This window comes from Chinchilla lanigera, unplaced genomic scaffold, assembly GCF_000276665.1.
Source record: "Chinchilla lanigera isolate Chin_1 unplaced genomic scaffold, ChiLan1.0 scaffold00043, whole genome shotgun sequence".
Taxonomy (NCBI): domain Eukaryota; kingdom Metazoa; phylum Chordata; class Mammalia; order Rodentia; family Chinchillidae; genus Chinchilla; species Chinchilla lanigera.
Genome location: NW_004955444.1, coordinates 4238529 through 4266127, shown reverse-complemented (window position 1 = coordinate 4266127; position 27599 = coordinate 4238529). Strand labels below are relative to the sequence as shown.

At 37.3% G+C, this 27599-nt stretch overlaps 1 long non-coding RNA gene across 2 annotated transcripts in view; it reads left to right on the top strand.

Annotated features, from left to right (window-relative positions):
* LOC102016528 overlaps window positions 1–21708 on the top strand; it is a 36974-nt gene extending 15266 nt beyond the window's left edge. The window contains exons 3-4 of one of the 2 annotated variants that reach the window (XR_262239.1): window positions 13629–13718; window positions 21236–21708. This is a non-coding gene — a long non-coding RNA (uncharacterized LOC102016528). Of the gene's footprint in view, window positions 1–13628; window positions 13727–21235 lie in introns of those variants that run through there. The other variant, XR_001235496.1, reaches the window with a different exon arrangement.
* Window positions 21709–27599: the final 5891 nt, after the last annotated feature.

The window sequence follows — 27599 nt, the reverse complement described above, 5'->3', positions numbered from 1 at the left end:
TTTCCCAGGCCCATCAATCCAAGTGCCTTCCACTTCCCTCTCAAACACTTCCCTAAAGCTAGTATGTTAAGAATTATCTTCAAAACAGTTTTGAATTCAAGAAAATAAAAAACAAATTTTAAAAATCAGGCAGAGACCCATTGGTTTTCCCAGTATTTATCACCTCACCTTTTTTTCCTGTATTTTATTTTATTTTTGAATCTCATTTTCTTGAATGAGAGGTTTTGATTTATTGAATGTGGTTACTGTATTGAAATCTGTACTACCCAAGGAAGTAGATTTAGAAGAATTTCCTTTCTGTTAGCGCTAGAATAATGCAAAAAGTGAGAGGCAATACAGGGTGAGATAAAACAGGAGTAGCAAACTGAGGCGAATAATGTGTAGTTTTTAAGCTCACTTCAGATTTCAGTCCTTATTGATAATAACATGATGCTAGTGAAGGAGTTTAAGCAAAAGAGTGCTATAACCAGATTTGCATTTTTGAAAGACTGCCTCCAGATCTTTTAAAGCTATCTGTCTCCAGCTGGGAAAATTGATCACATAACAGAGAAGTATGAACAGCTATAGGAAGGTGTAGCCACAAACTATAGGGAAGAAAACAGTTGCTTTGACTAGCTTGTTGATAACAAGGACAAACAGACACATTTGTGAGGTACTTGGGGAGTCAAATGAGCAGGACTTTGGGAGGGATGAGGTACATAGGTGTGATGAGAAGTAGAAAAAATTGAGGATAACAGTAAATTATGCATTAGCGTGGCAACTGCTATTTACAAAACCTCATATTTACTTCACTAAGCCACAAGGAAAAAATGCTGATCAATTTTACTCTCCGTTTTACAAAGGAAAAGGAGATTCAGATAAGCTAACAGACCACAGCAGGTCTTAAGCATCTGATATTTGGAGTTTGTATTTGAGCTCAGGAAATCTGTATTTCTTTCTTCAAGTTCAGGATACTTCCTGTTGAAAACTCACAAATCTGACCTTTTATGGGCAGCTAGTCCCTGAAAAGGCCCTTAGATCAAAACTTAGTATAATTTATCTACTCACCTTTCAATTCTAATCTCTATCTGGGCAATAAGCCCAATTGATTTGGTACAAACTTCAAAGCAAAGAAAGCCAAGGCCGCAAGCCACACAGCATTTAAAAATAGGAAGGAAGCAAAAACAAAACAAAGAAGAAAAAGAGAGAAATTCTCTGCCTTACAATCTACTCTAAGAGGAGTCACAGTTAGTGATATATCACCAAAACTTGTGCAATAATGCCAATAGAAGTTAACTCATCTCTAAGGCGGTCAATTCAAATGACAGTTACCCAAAGGTTTTGTCTCAGATATATGGGCTTTCGAATTTCTCATAAAGAATTTACTAGTATTAAAATGGTAAACAAATATTATTGAAAACAGAATTGATGTAAAAGCAAATTGATTCACGTGGAAGTCACCTGGGACGTTGTCTTTCCCCTGAACATATGGTCACAGATGTTTCCATAATATCCTTTGTGGAGTGCTAGAGATAAATAAATTTTGATTTATGATCAGGCCAAGCAAACTAGTTTCCAGAGATGATTTTAGTAATTCTGGAAATTTTCCCATCAACCACTGCTAAACCTGCAAACTTATGATGCAATCCAAGAAATAAAATATTAATGACAGAGATGACACTGTCAGTAAATACTCCTGCATGATCCATCTGCCCCCACACACAACTGCCATTGTCATAAATTTTGTGTTTTTCATCCTCTTACCTTCTTCACGCTTTCATCACATTATGTATGGATTGCTTAACCACTTACTATTTTCCTTCTCTTTCTTTTCTGAGTTACATTTAAAATTCTACCAGACTATATGGCCTTCTATGATCTATTTTTTAATTCAGAGTTTTATTCAAAATATTTCCAAACAGACACTAACACAATTGTGCCCTATCACTTTGGCCTTGAAAGTCCACCAGTCAAAAGGAACAGTACAACTCCATGAACTTAGATTATGCTTAGAAACTGCTCTCTCCCAGCCAGAGAGAAATCCATCCCTTGCATTTCAGGTAGGTGCAGACCACCGCATGGTCACCCCCCATCACTAAAACGCCTAAGCTGATAAAGAATCCATTGGTGTTTGTTCATCATGGGATCACTCTTACAAGGAACTTAATTTTTGACAGTCTCTGTAACTCAGGGGAGAGAGCAGAAATGGTTGGCCTTGCAAAGGACAACTGGGAGCTATCCCTGGTGCTGCCCCAAAGGAAACCTCTCTAACACAATTTTGAGTAGAATCATGCCACTGAGCGAGGCTACTTTGAATCTCACTGCATGAACTGATGAATCATGCAGCAAACCCTGGTTTCAGTTGAGCAAGAAGTTTTGCTGTGTGCTGAGCTCTGTATCTTAACCCAACTTCACTTTTGCTGTTTTTGCATCATATCCTTCTTTGAGTAACACCAATACTACAACCACCTTATCTCAAAGGTGTGTTACTTCCAGACACCGGTTAATCACATGGATCAGCTAAGCAAACCTGTATAACAGTGTTATCATTTCATTTTACAAAGCATAGTTACACTTCTGATAGATGCAGGACCTGATAGCAAGTTTGCTTAATTCCAGATCTTACCAACTTCTCTACCTCTTCAAATGTAAGCTTCCTGAACCGCACTACAATGATAGCTGTGGTGTCAGCATGCAAAAGAAAGACTTCGCTGCTTGTTTTATCACAGTTCTGGGTGTGCCTCGATTCACGACTTACTAAGAGAGACGACCCGCCTTGGGTGCTGGTGGTTCCAACGAATAGGCTTCTAGCACGGCTGGAATAAATAGGGGAAGAGAAAGATAGTCTTACTTTTGCTTCTTCAGAGAAGTTTCAGTCTTTGCCAGCACCCTTGGAATGCTGTCACACTTCCAGTGCAGACTTTCCAGCTCGCCGAAACAGACTCCCACTGGACACTGCAGTGAGCTCCAGGCCTTCAGATATGACTGCATCTTCCTGCCCTCTAGGGTCCTGTTTGCAGTCATCCACCCCTGCCTCTATGGGTAGCCACTGGCAGTCAGCCTGTAAGTCCTTAAATATCATTCATCTAATATATATTCTATCAAGTCTGCTCCTCTAGTGATTCCCTAACCAAAACAACTACTTTATGGACTCCCCCAAACACTCATCATTTTATAACACAAAAGCATCTTACTCTGCATTGTAACATAGCACCATTGAAAGATCTCCCATTTGAAACAATGACTAATACACATCAAGGACAGTACATGTTCCAGGAAGTGATCTGAGCATTTGCATGAAGTCCTCAAAACAACTTTGGGAAATGAGGTTTTATGGCTTCTCTACTTTCATATGTCAAAAAATTGAAGCACAGGGAGTGCTGTCAGAAGCAAAGACTTAAACCTAAGCATTTGATTGAAGAGCCCATGTCCCTGAGTAACATACTACTTCGTTTCATTATCTTTGAGCATTATCTAGATGGCTGTGTTTCATGCGTATTCCCTCTCAAGTGTTCTTAATTTTATTTTCAAAAATAACAGATTCATGTTTTCACCATTATGTTGCATGTTAAATTAAAAAGTAAAAGAGGGTGACCAGTTTTCCTAGTGGCTTTTAAACTAAAGTAGTTGTTAAAACAATATTTTAATGTTTTGAAACTGGCCAAATGGTGAAGCATTCTAACCTCTGTTTACCAAAGAGCAGAAATATAAAACTCAGATTTGAATGTCCCTTACAAAATACATATTGTACATGATGTCATAGCTGAAGGTAAGTCACATACTCCCTGATAGTTGTCTTTGTATTTAAAAAATCTATGTTCTCTTTATAATGACTTCAAAATACATTAGGAAATGCCAGTCTTTTAACATCAATTCAAATGGGTTGTGAAGCAAGCAGGTTCCATTCCGGGCACCCAGAGCCTGTGCAGTGGTTTCCTCGTGCCCTCACTCTTTAAAATCCTCAGTCACTGCCATTTCTGGCCTCAGCTTTCACAACACTTTACAGGCAGCTGAATGAAAGGGCAGGAGCCGCCTCTGAAACTCCAGCTTTTTCAGCTCTAAAATCAGCTGAAAAGGATGCGCTCCCTGGAGACACAAATGCATTCTCTCCATCAGTAACCCACAATGCCCTCAGGTTGTGACCAGGGAGGAGTTTCGCACTTGAACCTGGAAAATGCTATTTTTTTTTTAATCAAAGCGCACCATTCTTGTTCCATGTGGCCCGTGGCACAATTTATTTAAAACAATATGGTGCCACAGAGAAAGTAAACAACAATAATAGTAATAATACAGGAATAGCAATGCGCCTATAAATAATCCGAGAAGCCACATGGGCCCCGGCACCTTCATGAAATGGGGTTTCCGCGTACATATTTCTTACACAGCTTTATGCACGACTTCATTCCTATGGTTTGCACTTCAGTGCTCTATGGTGTCACTCCTCCGATAAACCCATACATCACACACAGTGAAATATGTCTACAGTCCCCTCCCCTGACGAAAACGCGGGCAGTGTGGGTCAGAGGAACAAGCACTGAGCCGGAAGTCTGCAGATCAGAACTTGAATCCCAGCCCCGCCCCTTTCTGGCTTCCAGGTGTTGGGTGAGTTTTGTGTCCCGGCTGAAATTCGGTTTTCAGACGGATGGGACACGTCCGTCCGCCTCCTCGAGTATGTGCAGTAACTACATGAGCCAAGGCATGAGAAACTGTTTTTGAAAAAATGCTGGGCTACGAAGACTTGTGCTTAGAAATGGGAAACTCAACATTTCAGATAAATGTACATAGTTTTCATTTTTCCTTTCCCATTGAGGAGTTTCCACTTTTCCTGAATTTGCTTGCCTGTCATGAGGCTCATTGCTGGCCGGCGTTTCTTCATAGTTTCTTGCCAAAGTGTCATATTTATCTGAAAATTGTTCCAATCCCTAGAATGTCCTTAGACTTTTATTTTAGAGATTGAAAAAAACCTAAATTTTGACTTCATTTTTCTTCAAGGAACTATAATTTCACTTTTAAATACTGGGGATTTCTTTATACCAAAAAATTAGCAAAGTGAAAATGGGAAAGTATATTAACTAATATCAGTAGTGTTTAATTATATTATATCCTACCTATTTGAATTTGAAAGTCTGTCTGATTGAGAAAATCATTATGTAACCTGCTCTATTTGACCGCTAATTCTCTCTTTAAATATTCTAGGCTGTGTGCATTTTCTGGTAAGCTTTCTGCTCGGGGCCTAGACAGTTGCACTGACATTGAACTCATACTACACCTTTGACATTTTATAAAAGGGCTTTTAATTCTTTTAGTATTTATCTTCTCAATATATTTTTTCTATAACTTCAGAGATGTATAGAAGCATGCAAAATCTGTACAGAATGTCAAGGACTTAAATATTTTCTCAGCTCACACGATCCACAAGCCACTTTATCGTTGTAAATTAAGGGCTAGCGTGGTGCAGAAATCAGCCTTCCGTGTCACAGTTTTCCTCTCTGAATGAGGCAAGAGTCAGCCAGCAAATATATGTGGTCAACCTCAGATTTGCCTCGCTGGGAGTTCACATGTATTTTTAACTGCCTTCAATTGTTAATGTATTCCTCAAATGAGATGCATCACCTTGAAGAATGACTTTGTGCCCTCCGGGAATAGACCAAACAAGTATTTCATTCGCTATGATAATCAGTTCTACCTTCAGCAACGTATAAACCCAAATTTAATAGGCACTGGTGATTAGGTTTTAAGTCAGAGAGCCATCACTGTCTGCTGTGAAAAATAATAAGAAAAAATACAAATTATAACGAATCTGCCTTCAGGAGGCCTTGTTAGACATAATGGGCCCATAACTATTTCAGGAGATGCCGAATAAATGTTTTTCCTTCCCATTATGGACATTTTTGAGTCACCAATTTTCAGTGATAAGAAAGATTTCCTTTAACTTGTGCTAAAGATATCTCAGGTCATTTGTTTTGTCCACTTAGTTTATAACAGTCTTGAAAGAAAAAAAGGACCACTTACCATAAAACACTTATTTAAATCTTTTAAAATGCTTAAAACCCGCAGAGAGGCATTCAAAGCTATAGATAAATTTAATCTCATCCAAACCTTCCACTGTCAAAATTATCTAAGGCTTTTCTCCAACTTAAACTTGCATTAAAATAAGGAAGGATTGTACAGGACATTATGGAAAATAACAAATCAACCCTGAAATCAGCAGCTTAGGTTGTGGACAGTAAATGATACAGTGGTTCCACTTTCTGGGAACTGAGCAGCAGAGGAAAATGAAGAAAGCTACTACTGACAGGGCAAGGATGATGGGAGCGGGCTCGCATTATGAATGATATGTTAAGTGATTGGCTCCGATGGAATCATGGGATTGCTGCTGCCTTCTGCAGAAGCTGATTTTCATTCTTCTTGTTCCCTTCATAAGCCCCCAATATATGGGAGGGGGAGGGGCAGGAGAAGCCGTGTGTACACGCATGCCCTATAAATACACATATTTAGAGATGTTCTGAATACTCGCCCCAGCTACACGCAGTGCTAGGGTGGGGAAAAATACCTAGTGTCAAATATATATCTTGTCAGCTAGGTTTATTAGTTTTAATATTCATGTGTGCCTTCTGCCTTCTTCCCTGTGAAGCAAAGTGCCATATTCTTTATTTGATGATACGGAAGCCATATATATTCCTAACTCTGAAATAAGTGAAATAATAATTCAATTCTCTATAATAATATATTGAAGATAATAACAAAGACGTGTTATAGGCTGTTTTGATGTGTTTAGAGATGCATTTTATATATGTTTTTCTTCAAACCAGAAGACACTACTTGATTCATTTGGTTGGCCTGGTGTGTGTGTATGTGTGTGTGTGTGTGTGTGTGTGTGTGTGTGTGTGTGTACTGGGAGGGTGAAGGGAAAGGAGGGGAGATGGACCAACAGTCAAAGGAAATGATTGTTACATGATGGAATATATTAGAAACACATGAATAAAATTAAACATAATACTGGTGTCAAAGGGTCCATTTACTAAGATTTTCTTTAAACTAATTTTCATCCCTACATAAAAGTTTTAATGCAGGGCTTATTTAGTTACTAATTCTTTTGTGCACCAGTGCTTAAATTTATAGCATAACTAATGCTGTATCTTCTTATTGTGAATTTCTGAGTCTAAAATAATAATTGATTTTGCCAGTAATTCATTTTATTTTTGCATATTTCAAATCTGAATTAGTAGCCTTTCTATATAAGTATTTTCAGAAAGCAAATATGATAAACATCACTAAACTAAAAAAAATCAGACTAATTCAGTCTATGACCCTATACTCTTAGCAATTACTGTTTAGACTTGGATAAATATCTATACATAACAATGCTAAATAGTAATAGAAAAGTACTGAAAATAGTGGTAAATTCATTTACCAAATTTTAGACAGCAAATCATGTTGTTTTAATAAACTTCCTAGCAGTTACCTCAAGAGGGACATGATTAATTTTTGTGAGGAGCAAATAAAAATATGAACCTAAAACTTATACTTGAGTATGGAGAAAATTCTACTCAAAAAAATGCCCCGAAATTTGGGTAGAAAGAGAAAAGATATATAAGGGGAATGAGGAGCAGAGCAACGGGCAATCAGCAGATTACTGTAATTACTACTCCTTCCAAGGTGGTGATAGAGTCATAGACTTGCTAGTGTTAGGGAACCCTACAGATTCCATTTTCCAGGGTGCAGCCCAGCAGGCACGTTCAGTGAATCCCCTGCACCACTCAGCTCACCCCCTGAGGGGAAATGCCACGTGAATTCAAATCAAACATTTTCCTATCAAGTTCTCGGCTAATGGCTTTCCTGGGAGACCCAAGCCTGTCACTCACCTACTACCTATTTAGACATGTTAAAACAGAATTTGTTGTTTGTATGTGTTTCATTGAAGTGAGTCTGTTTTCTCATATTGGATTTGTATCCAAACCTCAGGTTGTCAATACTGCTTAGCTAGGGTTTCTGTGTGTTTTGTTTTTCTCTGCTCGTAATCCAGAAAAATGGTACCTACCGTTCATGCCAAATTCAGTCTTTCTGCAAGTGTACAAGTAGTATGCTAAGTAACTGTGTAAATGTACTAGCGCTAATGTCAGGAGCTAAAAAATGCATTCGTTTTATTTAAAGCTGTTTTGCAATATTCAAAAATTATTATTACACTATAGCCACAGCTCAACCTAAGTTTCCATGTAGGAAAATAAGGAGAAAAAAAGATGTCCATCTTCAATAAAAAAGTGAGGGTATCATTTTAATTCAATTATTTTCTGTGTGATTGAAAGTATATCTGGTCTCCTTAGAGAAAAACCTAGTGATATAAAGCCACACACCTGACAAGCTTGTGATTTTTCTCTTCGATATAAAAATCACACACACACATGCACACACATACACATTCCTATGCTTACAAACCTCTAAGTTAGTTTACCTGTGTTTAAGGCTAAATGCATGTATTAAGCTTTCCACAAAAACAAGAACTGTTATGTTTGATATGCACTTCAAAAGCCTAAAAGGCCAAAGAAAACCCTTTCTTAATTATTGAAGAAGTGTCTGTAAAGGAAACATGAGCAAATAGCATTCATGCTTTCATCCCCGGTAACCTTTCATTGTCCTTTTCTTCAGATGGCCCACTCAGTATATTTAATAAAGGCAGCAGCAACCATCAAAGAAGGCAGGGTTCTAATAAATGGTCCTGATTAAAGGCCCTGACAGGGTATGAACTTTGCATAAATTTTCTTATGGTGTCAGGCTAGGATACTGATTGAAAACTCATTAACATAATCACACATTTAGAGGAAATGCTGTAATGTATCAAAAACATTTCCCTTAGTGTAATAATTTTAAGGACATTAAAATGCAAATGATAATAAGAAGCCATGTTCAGTGATGTTCTAAAAGCCTGATTATTCAAATATTTAGTATAAAGTATGGAGTTGTGCTCAGTAATCCATGTGCATAAATTCAAAAATTTAATCTCTATATGGACTCAGACCTCTGCTTTGATCTTACCATTTTTACAATTCACGGACCACAAATTAAATAATAACTGTTTAATTAAATATTATAGAGAATTAGTAAAAAATAATACTAATTTAAGCCCTACATTAAAAAAAAAAATAAATTCAAGCTGCGGGCATCATTTTCCTTCAATGCTTAGAAAGTTCTAAAAAAGAGTTCACATTTCTGTTTTGGGGCGATTGTGCTTTGAAAATATGCTAAAGTATTTTCAGCCTCCTTTTTCCCGCTTTTATTAAACTGTGTACAAAGCCATGGAGAACACGGCAGGTCACAGCAGCGCTGTCCCTTAATGCTAATTCTTAACAATGAAAGAAACACTGCCCTCCCCCACACAAATAGCCGTAATTATGTAAAGAATGAATGCTTCAGACTGATGACTTTCAATATGCTCAAGTCTAGCATACCGGTATAAGAGGCCAGAAAGGTCAACAGTAATTCATAACTGTTATAAAATTGTGTAGCATCCCAGGGCTTCTGCAGGATGCTGACATTATCATGAGTCTTCTGCTGGTTTGTATATGTAAATTTGTGATAGCGAGTGCACTGCTCTTACCGTATCACATGCAGAGCATCAATCAGGCAGTGGAATACATCAGAGTATTTTCATTATGCCTCGTTATTTACTGCATCAGAAGAAATTACCCTGGCAAGCCAAGCGGCCTTCTCTGGGTAGCATGATACGACCAACCAGGCTTCAGCTCAGGAGTCTTGTAAACATTACAGGATTAATCTCGCAATCGCAATCATCAATCTTTCCTAGCCCTTCCTGGGTGCAACTGTGGAGATTGGTAACCAGGCCATGTGGATTTGAATTTAACCCTGAGCATCAAAAACTAGATGTCAGACCTAAGCTGCACGTTGCAAAACACCTGTGCTGTTTTTTTGTTTTGTTTTGTTTTGTTTTTTTTCAACTTGGGCTGAAGACAATAGATGAAAACATAAATGAAAATACTTTAAAATCATACTGAATTTATCGCTTTTGTTTTGGGTACACGCTTCAGAAATTAGATTTTCTTTTAGTTTGACGTTTTTCTTTTCCAACATCGTGGTGGGGGGAGTGAACACTCACGACCATATAAACAAATTTCCTGTGTTGCAAGGTGGACAACGTAGGCAGCGAGGCAGAGCTGCGGGATGAGAACCAGGGCGTGAGGTTTGGGGACCAGCGCAAAGTCCTCTGGCACCGGGCCAGAGGAGACTAAAGCCCCAGGGAATCGTAGAGTTAGACCCAAACAAGAGAGCACTAAATGTGTCTTGCTGACTCATAAGATGACACTGGCATTGATTGCTGAGACAACTGCCTGCCTGCCTGCCTGCCGGCCTGCCAAGGAAAAAGCCTGCTTCCCCTTCCTCCCTTTGAGCCGAAGGAGGGGGAGAAAAGATGGGTGAGACAGACAGGCCAAATGAACATTCCATCATTTTAAGTTTAGTAACTGCATAGAACGTAGCCTATTCTATTTAGATAATGCAAAAGATAATGTGCATTCATTTTTGAAAGTCAGGTGAAAACCATGATGATCATGATCATTTTTCCATAGTCAAGAAACAATAAATATATAATGAGCAGGCCATGTAGAGACTGCCTGGCAGTTTAATTTCAACTGTGACCTTTTATTATTATTTTTTGTCCACAGCACTTTTCACTGAACACGTTGCAGAGTGAATTCTTTCTTCCTTTCTCAGTATCTTTCAGGCTTCCTTCTTTGAATAACAAAAATGCAGTAACCATAAAAGTATGCCGTTCCCTTTCATCCAGTGAGAGTTTCAAATCTAGGCATTTATATTCATCCTATATATAAAATGTAGATATGTCTTCTATATGATTTCATCCTTGGTTGATTTAATCACCACTATAGGTATTTATTTGCTAGAATGATACTACTACAGTAAAAAACAAATGTCTCATATACATTGAGAATTCTACAATAGCTGTTCATCTCCACCCAAGTGATGGGTTTTGTATGGCTTTCTTGTTCATATAAAGTTTAATTTTGAAAATACTGAAGAGTGTTATAAATATTTTAAGTAAATAAAATAAATCATCTGACAGTAAAACAGAAATTCATCTAAAGGAGATTATAATGTCCAAAACTTTAAGTCTTTTCACTGGCTGTTTGCTTGTCGTGTGTGTGTGTGTGTGTGTGTGTGTGTGTGTGCGCGCGCGCACACGTGTTTTTTGTTGTTGGTTTGGTTTGATTTGGTTGCTATCAATAGTAATGAGACTTTTTCATGTTATATCCTCCTTTAGATGGGTAGTTTTAAAATAGCTAGTATATTGATGCTGTGTTCTTGTTTATGGAGTTTTTTCTTTTCAACTCTGAAGACTTGGGTTTTTTAATATGGGGCTCCAGGTACAGGGATATAATATGTTTAGCATGTAACAAAATGTGAAATAACATGCACGTTTTTAACTTGTAACAGTATAGCTAAATAAAAATTCAACTGTTTTATCCTTTCATGGCATAATATATTATGTGAGAGCTATTGCTCCTTAAAATTAACATCTATGACCAGCTGCCACTGCTTGAGATAGGAATGATGGAGATAGTTTCTGTGCATCACTATGGAGTATGTTTGGGCAAGTTGCTATGCTACTTAATTGGGTTTTTGAGATTTTACTCTACCAGAGAGTATGTTTTGCTAAACACTTGAAATAACAAATAGCTACTACACATTTGTGGTGGAGATGCCAGGCCAGCAAAAGAAATTAGTGTAGTGATCCAAGGTTTGGTACACAGGGAATAATCAGGAAGGCGAGACAGTGGTTACCTTCCTCTTACGAGCAGCAAGCTGGAAAAATGTTGGGCTTCAGAGTTAGGAAATGTGGACTTAATTCCCAGGGCCACTAATGCCCAGGTGTACAACCTTAAACATACCACTTAACTCTTACCCTCAATTCTAACAATACTCTTTTATGATTCATTTGCTCAACAAACATCAACTGAACTCTTACGCACCATGAGCTAAGGAGACAAAATTAAGAAGGAGTGATCCTTGTTTCAAATCATAAAAGCACCTAGTGTGTGAGCCAGGCACTGTGTGTGTGCTGTATGCGTTACTGTTTCATCTTTGTGTATTCCCAAAGCTATGAATATTTACCCTGCGTTTATATTGTGATGATAGTGAGTTTTAGAGAGATTAAATAAGCTAGTGGAAGATCTAAGACCTGAGCACAGAGCCACCTGACCCTCACCTGCTGATGTTAGAGAGCAAGTCAAAGAACTGTAACATAAAATGAGAAAGCTATGTGACAGAATGTATATGTATACATATATATAGTGTAATACACTCTGCAAATGACAATTTCACTACTGGGAACATGAACATAACTGAGATTTTCCCTGAAATCACTTTCAGCCTTAATTTTTTCCTCTGAAATAATTTAAACCATACTGAACAAATGACCACCATAGACCAAAAAATTCTATCTATAGAAACAAAACACTACCAGGAGTTTCCCCTCACCACTTCTGGGTCAGTTCCACATGGCTCCGTTGTGAATATTAAAGAAATATAAACCCAGGAAAGACTGTTTCAACACATGAAGATCTCTGGAATTCACAAGTCTACTGTTTACATTAGGCCTGGTCCATCTTTAATAATTCCTTAAACGCTATTTTTTTAGAGTTGCCTAGCAATTAAGTGAAAATAATGATGTTAACGTAGCATCTGCTGACCTTTTAAATGTAAAATGCTTTTAATCCAACCAGAATCTCACAGTTAATATTGATAACACTGACCAGAATTTTCCTTTTATTCATATTTTTATATCTGTATCCCACATGTATAGCACAAACATATGAGGTTAAGGAAACAAAATGAAAACAAAGACAGCAATGTTTTTCATCTCTGCCTAACTCACACCATCTTTACCCCTGCACTTTATAAAACTTTGTAGAACAATGAAATTTAATAAATAAGACAACAGAGTTGGAAAAACTTTTTCAAAAAGTATTGTCTCCATTGTTAAGCCAACCACAAATTTATGATTTAATTTGAATAATTTTTTTCAAATTTGAATCTGTATGTTTTTAAGTTTTTAAATGTCTCACATTTAATTAGTAAACTTACCTAAGGTTCTTAATATGTGGAAAGATATTAAATAAATATATTTATATTTATAATAAACTAAAATAAATAAAGCATAGTGGTTTGTACTTGTTATATGATATCTGAAGCCACAATAAAATTTGGATATTTGTGTGTTGATTGAAAGAGTTTATTGTAGATTTAAGATTTAATGGTAGCAAATAAATTTCATTTCTGAATATTCCTTCTTGAAATTAAGAGAAAATATTATTGTTTTATTGAAGAAAATAGGCATTGGCTTTTTAGAAAATGGAGAGAAACTTAACAGGTACTAAAACCCTAAATTATCTCCAAACTTTAAATTTTAGGTTTATCTCCAGATAACCTGCCTTTTATAATATTTTTAGGATACATTATTCCAATTAACATAACTGAAACATCCATTTCTTCCAAATGTTTCCAAATGACTAACGTTCTGTTATACAAAATTTAATGGTTATGCCTGTTCTAGCTATACATGTTGCTATACATGTTATGTTTATATCTGTATTAAGAACTATTCATATTATGGTTTTCAGGTATGTTCTAGAAGAATTTTCCATCATGTAAAAAAAGCATGACATTAAGGATATGATGTGTATCAATCTACATGGTAATAAATTGTGCAGGTATTAAAGTTTTAACTCTCCTTACACAGCATGATCTTGTGAGGCTGAGCTCTGTGTGGATGTTTAAAAAGTGTGATCAATAAAACTTTATAGTAAAACTTGAAAGTTTTTCTGTATAATGACAGCATGTTTATAAAAAACCTTCATTGAATTGAAAAGCTTTCAATTCAATTTAAAAATTGTCATAAAATTTGTAGATTTTTTTCTCAATTGATTATAACCCCAGATGTTTGTAGACACAGACGTAAGCCTGGATAGTTATAAGGCAGAATTAAACTTTGGAGCTGTTCATAACAAAAATTAAAGTAAACTAGAATAATACTTTATATGGTACAGACTACTTTGGGAATTAAAGATTTTCCATTTTAAGCTGCTATCTTCTCTTTCAAAAAATACGCACAGTATAGATATGTTAGACTGAAATGACAGCCTTTCATCTACTATTTTAATTTAATGTCAAATAAATATACACATATACCTATATGAACAAATACACACAGGATAGCTAAGATAATTGCACTACTAATTTCTATTAGTTTACTGAAAGGAACAGATATTGCTTCTATTGTTTGGTCAATTTTACATGCCTATGTCTGAGAATCTGAGCAACTATTTTGAAGATAAAAGTATGCAATATAATAACCATTGTTAATTTCCTGCCATCTTGTTTTGAAATTCTGCATCATTTGTGTTTTTTATTCTTTTTAGAACAAAAAAAGCTCCACAGATATACTTCTTCTTGCACACTTAGACGTTTACAGGCATACCTAGGACAAGTTGGATTATGATTTCAGCTGATGATAATTAATAATATTTTCAATAAGTGTATGGGAAGTGCTCAATTCATTTGGATAGGTGAAAACTTCTGTCAGATTATGGATTTGCCTATTTAGGTAACATCAAAAAATGCAATAATACCTTGTGCAAATGGTATTAGACATTTGTATAGAGTGGTAGTCAAATTATAAGTAAAAGCATGTAAAATGTAATTATAATCACATACAAACATGTATGTATAACTGTTCCAAAGGGTGCTATAGCACTCAAGCATCTTAAAGATAAACACTGCAGCGGAATTAATTTGTAACAGCTTTGCACTTTGTCTATAGGTTGTTATTAAATAGTGCAAATGTTTGTTTTATTTAGTTTCTGTATGCTTCCAAAATTAAAAATACACACACACAGAAGCACTTATGCAAATAAACACAATTCATTAATATTGAATATTAGCTACTAAGTAAGCATGTATTAGTTTAACATTTTAAAGAAACTGAAATGTTAATCATAGCTAAAACCTATCAGGTGAAATTTATGAAAATGTACAGATTACCTAAAATGCTAGGAGTTCATTTTAGTGTGCGTTCCCTAGCATGTCAGCTTGATTAAATTTGGAGTTTGGAGATGAATTGGCCCAAATTCATTAGCGTTCCGCGGGTGCAGATGTCGGTCAAGGTCAAGCGAAGCACACTGACTGTGATGTTAGTGAGAGGAGGGTGGGAAGGATTCCAAAGAAGGTAGACTCTTAAAAGGTCTGGGGTTGCAGCGAGAAACTTTGATACTTTTTAACTTAATAAATCTTGACAGCCTAATCATGGCTAAGCCTTTGTGGTGTTATTGGTACAGATGGCAAAGCTAGACATATTTAAAGAGATCTCAGCATCGAGTAGTGAGAGAGCTCGGAATCCAAATGCAGCACTGGGCTCTAGGAGAAAGTGAGAGGAAGAAAAGGATAAAAAGCTCCCCAGCGTTTCCATCTCCTGACGTCTCCAACAGCCTCAGATACAAAATATGATAAGGCTCCTGCTGAGCTAATAAGCCCAACAAATGTCTGTGTCCGTGAAGTAGATGAAGTGGGATCAAGCAGAGGGGGCTGGTGTATGAAAATAAGCCAGCACCCAGGGTATAATGGCTCTAGAGGAAGCTACAAGGTCAGGCTGATGACAGACACCAGTTAAGTAGAGCCCCCATCAGTAAGAAAGGGCTGCCTCCTGGCTCCAAGACATGACCATTAAAATAAGATGAAGCATCTATTTTAAGGAAGGGAGAAAAGTAAAACACAAAAGCGCTGTATAAGGATTTTAGTTTTAGTTGTTCCTCATATACGATAGCTGTATTCTTTTGTTTGTTTATAGGCAATCTATCCAGAGCAGAAACTAGAATTTGGGGCTGGCAGTGGGGAAATGGCAGTGGACATGCACTTTAAAATGGCATTAAATTTTTTGGTTCTGCTCCGTGATTTTAGTGGCTTTGCAACCTACACCAAGTATTGTTTACGTAATTAAACACTCTATCGGGATGAACATTTGTGACCACGACATTATGATCCACAAGATTTCCAAGGGAAAAGATTGCTAGATGAAACATACATTAGCCCTCAACTTCTCTCTTCCTGTTTCCTTTTAAATAGGGAACTACTCATTAATTTTTACTGTAAGGTCATATATTGTTCAGTAAAATAAAGAATTGTTTGAAGTTGAAATTACATGATTCAGAGCAGCAGACCTGACATAGGTACCATAAAAATCAGCCAAGGTTCCTGGCTTTTGACAGTATATATTATCCAGGATGATAAACTTCCTTGCTTTTCCAGACTATCCTGTTTTTAGTTCTGAATGTCCCAGTTCCTGCACTTCCAAGATCTTTTCAGTGGCTTTTGCATTCCCATAGCTGAACAAGTATTCTAAGGATTTAAAGCTAGACCTAGTCATGTGGTGAATCGTGCTGAGTGGAAAGGGCAAAATATAGAAAAAGACAGTAACTAGTTCGTAGATAGACAAGACAGGAGATTTAGAGGAAGGGACACGAGAGGCTGGCTCATCCAGGTTTGTTGTCACTTTGACCAAATTAGCTTTCTTATTCCCCATACTTACACAGCATCTTGAAGCCACTACTGTACCTCTTATTTACATACCAACATACACTCATGCATGTGCACACACACACGAAATTTAGAAACAAGTAAAATAATATCCATAAGCTATAGTTCTTCATTGCTCTTCCTGATGGGTAGGATGATTCACACTGACCTTAAAACCAGACCTGGAAAAGCCACTTAGCAGTCAATTCATTCCGCAGTCCAATCCCCAGACCAATAGCAACAGCCACAGATTAGAAGCCAATGACCGTGTTTTTCTCCAGGTTTTTGCAAAAGAAAACCAGTGTGCTGAAATAATACTTAAGCATTAATACTTACGAATGTCCCCCTTCGACTTTAGGAATGGTTTCTGCATAACGTTCATTTTTTATTTAAATAATAATTAGACTATGCTTGCAACTTCAAGAGCCTGTCAAATTGCTACATGAATTCTTAACAGATCATGCCAATTCCATACCATCTCTGAAGCCTTGTTAAAAAGGTGAAAAGGGTTTAAACATCATGTGAGGTGACTCATTAAACATGTACGGACACTTAGAAATTCTGACAACAGCAGCTTGAAAGATAAGATTGGGTGTCCTGCTATTGTTGTAATGCCATATTTAGTTTGAAATTCATATAACTTTAAATATAATGCTGGTACTACTTTTTAGAATCAAACTTTAGAGGATAGTCATGAAATGTAATGTAGGTGTCAGAAATATAAGTCGTGACTGTGAGCAAATTTTGAAGGTGGTAAGTAGGTGACGTTACTAAGAGTTGCTTACAATAGATGTAGAGATTTTCTTCAAGCTAAAATTAAAAGGCTTTAAAACATCTTTTGAGGAGTATTCAAGTGAAGAAAATTGACCATTGTGTGCATGGTATTTTTTTTTTTTTTTACACAATTTGGCTTAGTACTTCAAAAATTTTGAACATCAATAAAACTGGTTTCTCTTCACTTAAAAATCTTGTTAAAATAAATATGAAACTCCAAAAGTAATGACTGCCATAAAAGAGGAGGTTTCAAGTTCTAACTTATGTCTGAAGCTTGTTCGGGGTTTCTGGGAAAGGGCTGCCTACATTATTCACCCAGCGCTGTGTGGAGCATCTGCCTGTTTTACTCAGCCTCGTCGTTCTGTGGTTCTGACATCACCCCTGGAGGTGGGCCATGAGAGCAATCTGCCCCTAAGAAGGGCCATGGAGCAGTCCCCTTCCTCCTGACACTCTTATACCTTCCTTTTCATTCAATTTGTGCAAACAGCATTTGTGTGGGGAGAATGAAAGGAATAACTTCTACTTGGAATGAAGGGCAGATCAGTGCTGACGTTGTCACAAGTAGTACTAAGAAAGATAAAGAAAGACTTTAATAATTCAAGTGTTTAATAAGTAGAAAGCACCATGCAGATAGTACTATTAGCTTAGTTCAGAGAATCGCTATGAGTAAAAGTGATAAGCAAAGGCAACAACATTAAGACTTTATTTTCTACATAGATCAGGGACAATATAGATTTAGAGTGTATTAAAAGCAAATGGGATTTTCTGCCATAGCAGTCTGTAGTAAAATTCATATTGTTTGCATGTTTTATTATTTAAAAAATATTTTCCTGAAAATTTCAATATTATTAACGTATTATAGATAAATATAAAATGAAATGCTAGGTTTATTTCATTTTAAACAGCATTACGGACAAGATGTGTATAGTTTATTATTAGTTTTATCGAGTTTGTTAAGTAGAATTCTACAGGTTGAGAAACTCAGCTCTTATAGGATAATTTCCACTAGAAAAGAGAAGAGAAATGTATAGTAAATTTCAGCTTGTAGAAAATGCAAGAAATCTGGAAAGAGCGTTTGAACAAGGGTGTTCGAAACCTGATGATCCAAAATCAAGAACAGGGTGAAACCCGAACTCTAACACTTACTGTTGCATCAGATTTAAAGTCACAAAACTCCAGATGTTGGGTCTTGAAAATGAAAATAGTGTGCTATATATGTTAGAAGGGTTTTTGAAACATAAAATATGTATCATCAGATGTAATACTTCAAGCTCCTTTAAAGCAGGAACCATTCCGATGGTCAGGTTTTCAACTGAGGTGGAGTTAAAAGCCTGAGTCAGCAATATGAGCTACTTGAAAAAATATACATATATATAAATATATATATATAATATATATATATAATATAAATATATAAGTATCTTATATGTATATATATATTTATATCCTATTCCTCAAATTATTTTTTTAAATATTGGATTAATGATTTCTTTCATCCCTCTAATATGTTAGATTCACAAATACTTGTCTTTCTCAAAAGTAGTAATAGTTTTTTCCTGGGTAACTTATGCCCATTTTTCCCTTCCTATTTATCCCTATGCTTTCAGTTCTGCTTCTTGTCTTCTGCCGCCTCCTCAGTAGTATTTATTTCCTGCCCACCGACTTGAATGTATACGTAGGATACGACTTCATACAATGCTTACGCTTTATTCTGTATTAAATAAAATGACAATTTCTGCTGAAGATCAGATTGCACGTCTCAAACCATAATTCCGTGATGATACACTTTTTAATAGCATATGTGGATTCCCTTTGGCCAATAAGAAATGCAGTATTAATCCCTAGTCAAAATCTGTAGTTGGTGTTTAACCCAGTTATTGGACTCAGGTTCCAGTAGTTCATTTCAAATTCTTTTGGCTGTTTCCCCAATCAGTGAGTCTCCAAGATCATCTATCATTACTAGCCTTTGATAAATTTTACTAGTAAAGGAGACCCGGTATTAGATGACTTCTAAATTTAGAGACAATACTAGGATAAGACTATGTCATTGAAGAAAGCTGTTCTCCAAAAGACAGCAAAATGTTGGTATGCTAGCATGAAAATATTCAGAAGTTTTTTCCTATTCATACTTTGACTATGTATCTAATGCATATGAACAGGTATACTTATATCTAAATACACACGTATATAGAGAAAACTCTTTTCTGTAAAGGTTAAGAAGTGCAAATTTGATTGTCATATATTTTCATGGTATCAATCAGCCAACTAAAAATAAAGAAGTCCCTTTAGCTAAGGACACCTATTTCCCTTATGCTTTTTGGGTATCTTCAATGTCAGACCCAGTACTGTCACATTCATACAGTGACTCAGGAGAGACATCTTTCCCTGGTCATTTAATTTCCCCCCACAGAAGGAATTCACTCCTCATTGCATCATTTGCTGTACCTAAAGTTCAGGATACCTAGTGACGTTTGACCCCCTAACTGAAGGAAATGAGACTATGGAATATTTCCAGGCATATCATGACCATGATTCCTCACAGCCTTGTTACAGATTTCCATGTTCATCCTGCTGTGTGAGTTCTTGTGTTAACCAGAACTCTTTAGCGGAAAACCAACATTCTGTTTTAACATTGAGCAATACTCAAAAAAACAAATACTGATCACAGACTAAGAGTTCATTATTTCAGACTTAAGGTACAGAAGAATAATCTTTGCAGAGACCTAATAACCTCTCACATATTTGAAATCTTACCAGACACAAATTTTCTAGTTTTTCAGAATATGAAATATAAAATAATCAACTGTATAATGGTTTCATCAACTCAGTGTAAACACACTGTATTTGCAGAGAGCTTTCAGTAATCTTTTAAAATTTGCCTCTATTTTCCATCTCTGACATGTATAAATGTAATATATGAATACAATGAAAAACCAAGTACTAGTTGAAAGCCTATAGTGGAAAGCAGCAATTCCTTCTTCTTACACTCTCTGTTCATAGGACAAGACTTTGATTATGTTTTCTTTCTTTTAACTGCTTCTTTCACTAATTATATATGAATTTTTAAATAACATGTTAGCACTACTTGGTTTATTATTTTAGTCATTGCCCTCAAAGCCCCTGTCCTTCCCACATGTTAGTTAAATAATCAAAATTTGCATTAGTATGATTATGTAAAATTATTTACTACTGGGCTGAGTAGTACACTTCCTTACTATAATTTCTTGCTATTTCTAGAATAAATAAATGACTGGCTGTTTGCAAACTCTGGCATGTCACTTTCTTCTTCTGATGTAGAGAAATCTTTGGCTACAAAATTAGTGAGTGAGCGCCCAGTGGTAGCTGTGTCATTTTTGTGACCTTTGGTAGGTTCCTTACATTGCTGGGCCTTGGCTAATGTTTCTGAAAACCAGTGCGAGAGTCAATAACTTCCTGGTGACAATCTGTGAGAAATAATACTCACATTCATCGGCCTGTAGTCCACCCACTTAGCTCCTCACATCAGACTTATGAGGAGGGTGGGGCTGGAACTATGTCCACAGGTTAGGAAATAAGTAAGGCTCAAGGAACCGGAGGGTTTCATGTAAAGTTGCCTAGCAGAGAGGAGCTCAAGCCCGAACATTTACCTCAAGTCAAGGTCTCTATCCAGCTGATTTGCCAACATATTGCTAGCACCAATTTAGACCCCTGAAATTAAAATATACAAAATGCAGCCAGGGATATAACTCAGCGGCCTAAGCACCTGCCTGACAAGTGCAAGGTCCTGAGTTCAATTCCTGGTACAAACAAATAAATAAATAAAGCATACAAAATGTTCTTTTTCTTAATTTTAATTACTGATGGAGCAATCCTAAGTCTTGTTTTCTCTGTTTTCTAATCTCTGTAGGAAGACTCTGACAGAGACAGTCAATGTAAAAAACTAAAAGATTGATACAGAAGATTGCCTATTATTACTAATGTTTCCAGAGCGGCATAGACTACTGTTGGTTTTCGACCATCTTCTATAGATTTGAAGTCTCCCTGTCAGCCATGAAATCAAAGACATGACCATGTTGTCACCCTCGCTTTGGTGCTTCCCATGTTATTAACTGTTGTAAAACCAATACAGCCCCAGGCCAGCTATCTGCAGTTCCAGGAAGCTATCACACTTGCTGGGAACACTAGAAGAGCATGCGACTTTTGTGTTAGATAACGGAGTTATTACTTTGGACATTTTAACCTCATCTTCAATAATTACTATATATATAGAAGGAATACAAAAGCAGTGATGTACTGTTAGTAATTATTCAGACTTCTGGGCACCTGGTATGGAATATCCCCCTTTTTGACTGCTCATATCCTTATATAAAACTTAATAACTTTTTGTGGCCTACTTGAGTTTAGCGTCATTAACAGGCAGATTTTCTCACGTTACATTTGTCTAAAATAGGATGAAGGTACTAGTAAACCACTGTCTGGGCATGGTGGGACATGCCTTTCATCTCCAGGATACTGGGAGGCTGAGGCAGGAGAATCACAAATTTAAACTGGCTAACTTATTTAAATTCCTGATCACAAACCTCATCTGGGTGTTCAGTTCTTCTATGTAGTATCACTGTGTCTCTCCTGGAGCTTAGCTTTTCTGTTTCCACTCAATAGCCTGATCTTTTCCCAAAACGCATACAAACTCTTTCACCCTTTCAGAGTTGGCTACTGATGTATTCACAGTAGACAAAGCCGAAATTACTTCACTATCTGAGATCACTTCCAAATTGTCAAATCTAACATCCTTTAGGTTCTCACCCTATTCCATCTGAAGAAGCTGCTCTTTTCCCATCTTAAAAATACTTTCCTGACCACCCCTGGTGGTGCACACCTGTCATCCTGGCACTCAGGAGACTAAGGCAGGAGGATCACTGCAGGTTTGAGGCCAGCCTGGTCTACAAAGTGAGCTCAAGGCCAGCCAGAACTGTCTTACAAAACCCTGTCTCAGTAAGACCAAGAACGAAATCACTTTCCCTCCCCTCGAAAAAATTTCCTTTTCATCACTCTCATTGCCCACACTTTGATGACTTTCAGCAATTGTTTTTCTTCCCCACCCCAAACACTGAGCTCCTACCAACTCCACGCTAAATACCCTCTAATTTTCCTATATCTTCTGTCTGCTGTCCTTCTGAGTTGGTCTCCTCTAACCACATGGTTCAAAATGCCATTTTGTGCTTATGACTTTCATATCAGTGTCTCTAACTCAGACTTTTCCTCTTGTAAATTCAGTTGGCTGTCTTGTGCCCTCTCTGAAATGTCTCACACCTGCCTTTAATGTAAGGTATATCATGAAGAAATTAACCAATGACAAACACTGACAAGGCTGTAGGGAAAAAATGAACACTTCATTACTGGTGACAATGCAAACTGGTACAACCACTATGGAAATCAGTATGGCGACTCCTCAAAAGACTAAAAGTAGAAATCCCATTTGACCCAACCATTCCTCTTCTAGGAATCTACCCCCCAAATTGGAGGCATCATACCACAGTGATAGATGCATACACATATTGAGGACAGCACAACTCATAATGGCAAAATCTTGGAAGCAGGCTACACATCTATCAAAAGATGAGTGGGTAAAGAAATTGTGGTATTTATACACAATGGAGTACTACTCTGCTGTAAAAAGGATAAACTTGAGTCTTTTGTAAGAAAATAGATGCACTTTGAGACTGTATTATTAAGTGCAATAAATCAGACCAAGCTTAAGTATCATGTGGTTCTCTTATGTAAGAAACTCAACATGAAAATAAAGTGCAACATAGAAGACAAATAATAAGAAAAAGAGAGAGAAAAGTTATGGTAAACCAGCTGGGATTGAGTATTTAAAAGTGTGCTTTGATTTAGTATAACTGTGCTATGTATTTTATGCATATTTTGGCTTATTAACCAGGTTGCTAATCTGTACATATGATAATTAACTTTGTAAGGATTTACAAGGTAAATAAATGAACCTGACACTGACACAAATGTGGGGTTGGAGGTGGAGGGGAAAAAGAAAGGATTGAGGTGTGTTGTGTGTCTGAATCCCTTCCCCACAACGAAGGTAATCATCATGCACCGAAAACGTGCAGATAAAAAATTGTTCTCAAATGTGAAATGAGAAATACGGACACCTCGAGTTTGTCTCCAAGTGTTTTTCAGCCTTCTATTTGCTCAAATGAAAAGTTTGAGATGTCTTCATTTCTTCTGTTCCTTCCTTCCTACTTTCCATATTTAACCCATGAGTGATTTTTTCTGTTCTTCCTCCAAGTATGTTCCTGATTGGCCTCTTTTCCCTACCGCTGTCACTGTCTTCATTTGGGGCACGGTGGTGATTCATCTCGGTTACCTTCGCAGCGCGGGTCAGCGCCTCCATGCTCTGCGGTGCTGCAGCGCATCCTTCTCTGCCTGTGCCTTTGCACGCGAGCCGTACGGGCTGTTAGCTGTTTCTGACCACACCAGGCTCCTTGCTGCCTTAAGAACTTAGCGCTTGTTATCTGCTCTCATGGAAAACTCCTCCTGTGACTCTTCATGTGGTCAGCATCTGTTCCTCCCGGTATCAGCTTAAACACAGAGGGCTGCAAAGAGGACTTCCCTGGCCATCTCACTGAAAATACTCCCTCCACGTCGAGCCTTCTCTCGGAGTTCTGTATTACCCTCCGACTTCAGCATTTTTGTTTTGTTTTATTTTGTTTTTTGAGTCAGGGTCTCTCTTTGTAGTCCAGGCTGGCCTTGAACTCATTGCAGTACTCCTGTGGTCTTGTAGTACCCAGCTTAACTGAATCAGTGTGGCTCTGGGTGTGGAAGGCTCACCTGAGGACTGTTGCTAACAGAATAGAAAGGAGAGCTGGGGTGGAATACTGTTGATTCTCCAGGAGAAGCTTCTCCTGCTGGTTTTCCTGATATGGACTCAGCTGTGCTCACTGTGGGAGGAGCTCAGAACGTTGTTGTCACTGAGGATGGCTGCAGCTCTTTTCAGGGGCGCTCTGGTCCTTACCTTGAACAGAGCTTCCTGGCTCCAGTGCAGATCCCTCAGCCTGCTGGCACAGAGCCTCCATTCTGCTGATGCAGACTTTCCAGCTCCTACCACTGACCTTTGAGCCTTCCCAGTGCAGATCATCTGTACAGACTTGCATGAGACATTGCCGTGGGCTCTAGACTTCCAGTGGGACTGCTGTAGGACACTGTCATGGCCCTCAACTGGATTCTTTGAGTCTCTAGTGTGTGGATAGATCTCCTGCACTCTTTGGCGATTGACTCTCTGGGTGAATATTACTAAATAATCTTATAGATTAAGTGTTCCCTATTAAACACATTCCTTTGTAAACCCTGACTACAGCACCTCCTGTCTCAGCCTCCCAAGTGCTGGGATCACAAGCATGGGCCACCACACACACTGTCTTTAGCTTTTTAAACTCACTGTTTTGCTTATGTTATAAATTCTGCTTGATTTTTTGTCTTAGAGACTAGAATATTTTTCATGAATAAGAAAAATGTTTAACTTCTTCATCTTCTCATCCATAGCCCTAGCACAGTGCCTGGCATATAGTAAATGCTTAACAAACATTTGTTGAATGAATTTAATTTATACTTAATACTTCGAATCACCATTAAACTATCTTATTCCCTTTTATTTACAATACTATAGTTTTGTTAATTGTGAGATAACTTAAATCTAAAATCATCAAGTTTTATTCCATTTATTTAGTAAATCAAAGTGCTAACAGTCTCTATAAAAGGCACTGGCTATTTTTCCTAGAATGAGGCCAGAATGTGATGATTCTCTATTTTGTAATACTCAATATATGTTTGAACTTAGAAGGCACAACAAAAGCCTTTAAAAGAAATATGCGTCTTTAGGCACTCAGCTCAAATGTGTCAACATAAAGTTTACACCTTTCAGCTCTTACGCCAAGGTCCCTGGAGACACTTTGTGAGCTATCTCACTCTGCCCTGGTGCCCTTTGGTCCTCAGGGGACTTACCTTGTTCTTAGTGACTGTGTATTAGGTTGTTGTCTTCATTACTTTTCTCCTTGCTGAGTCAAAATACTGAACACCTACAGCGAAGGGGGCCTAACTGTGAAAAAGGAGTTTTCATATACTGTATACTACTATGGAAACATGTATTAGTGCAGTCACCATAGAAAATAGTATGGAAGTTCCCCCAAAATAGAACTGCCAAAGTCCCAGAAATCCATAACTGGATTGAAATAAGCACCCAGAGGAAAGAAAACATGCACCATGTACTTCTGCTTCTGTATTCAACATTGGCTTATTCAAAGTAAGCAAAATATGGACCAATCTAAATGTGTTGAGATAAATAAGTAAAGGAAAATATGTACTTAAAATGGAATGTTGCTCAGCTTTTTAAAAGGAGATCCGTCATCACAACAGCACAGATGAAGCTGGAGAACATAAGTGAAATAATCCAGACACATGCAAAATTACTGCGATCCCACTTACTTGTGAAAGTTTTTGAAGCAGTTGAATGTGTGGAATCAGAGTAGGATGGTAGTTCCCAGGGCAGAGACTGGCATGAAATAGGAAGACGCAGGAAAGCGTACAAAGATGCTGTAAAATAGAATAAGTGCGTGTAGAAATGAAATATATTGTTTGTTGGAAATGTGCTAAGAAAGCATAGTTTAGGTGCTCTTGCCACAAACATGGACAGAGGTAACTATGTGAGTTAACGGATGTGTGGATCTGCCTGACTGCAGTACGCACAGCAAGCAGTATATGTAGATCAAAACATCATATTTTATAATTTAAATAGTTACAAAAAGTGACAAACTGATACAAAATAAAGAAACCCTGAGATCATCTATGCAACGTACAGCCTCAAGAATGCCAGGTAGTTTAGTAAATATTTAAGCATATTTTTGGAAAATTCTAATCTTCCTTTGGAATTCGCTTTAATTCTTAATATACTTCTCTGTTAGAAACTTTACTTCATATCGAGCTCAACTTCCTCACACTGAAACAAACTATAAATCCAATTTTACTTCTTTTTCCCCCATCATAGTACACTGCAAGGTGGGCTTCGACAAACTAACGGATAGCTTAAGTTTAAAGCAGCAGAATGCTTTCAAAGGGCTAAATATTTCTATGCTTCGTGTCTTGGTCAGGTCAAGCTGTGACAACAGAGCACTATAAACAGGACAGCTTATATAACATTGATTTTTCACAGTTCTGCAGATTGGGGAAGCCAAGATCAGGGTGCTAGCATGGTCAGATTATTGGCGCTGGTGCTCTTCTGAGTTTAGAAGCAACTGTCCTCTTGGCATGTCTCAAGTGAGGGTTCGCTTTGACCTACTTACCTTCAAAGGTCCCAGCTCCAAGGAGTATTTCAGGGGGAGGAGGGCTTCCACACACGGATTTTGGGGAGCCATAGCATTCAGCCCATTTCATTTAGCAAATATTATTTACTCTGTTACAGGGTTAGACTGAACACACTCACTTACTACCTTTCACCATTACCAGTACTTTATTTCACCTTTGACTCAGTCTTTCAACATTGTCAGTTCATTAGGAATCTTGTTCACAGGGAGGCTGAACTAAGAGTAAATTGATACTAGAACTTTTAAATGTTGAAATATCAAATTCTAGAACCACCAATTCTAAAACTCACAAATGTTGATATTCTTTCTAAGCCCTGACACAGAGTGAAGTAGCAACTTTTTCCCTTTTCCAGCCAAATGACAGTCATAGCTGTATAAACCAAAAGCGCTGACCCTGTACAGTTTTCTCTAGCCCAGAACTAGCTGCACAGCTTCGACAGAGCTGTGGAAACAAACGAGCTTTGCAGTCTCCCTCATTCATTGCGTTCATAGTCTAATACTTTTTTCAGAACACCTAGATACCTCAGTGATAGGCACTATGGAAATAATTAGACATATTTGTCATGCGTTGTGAAAACATTCAAAAGATTGCCAATAACTTTAGAGTCAGTGGCAGGAGAAGAAAAAGCACTGTGGTTTTTAATAATAATAATAATGTTTTTAAAAGATCACATTACATGTATGAAAAATTAAATTGTGACTACAAATGCATTCCAGAATCTATGGGCTTATTAGACAGTATCACTCAAAAGTGCACAGATGTCAGGGTTTATGCAGGGAACTGGTTACTTGCATTGGACACACTGTGGGGCATGAAACAATTTTTATAACAATATTCGATTAAGATAATGTAACAGCATGTCAGACAGTTTATTTTTAATAATAATTTAGTTAAACCAGGAG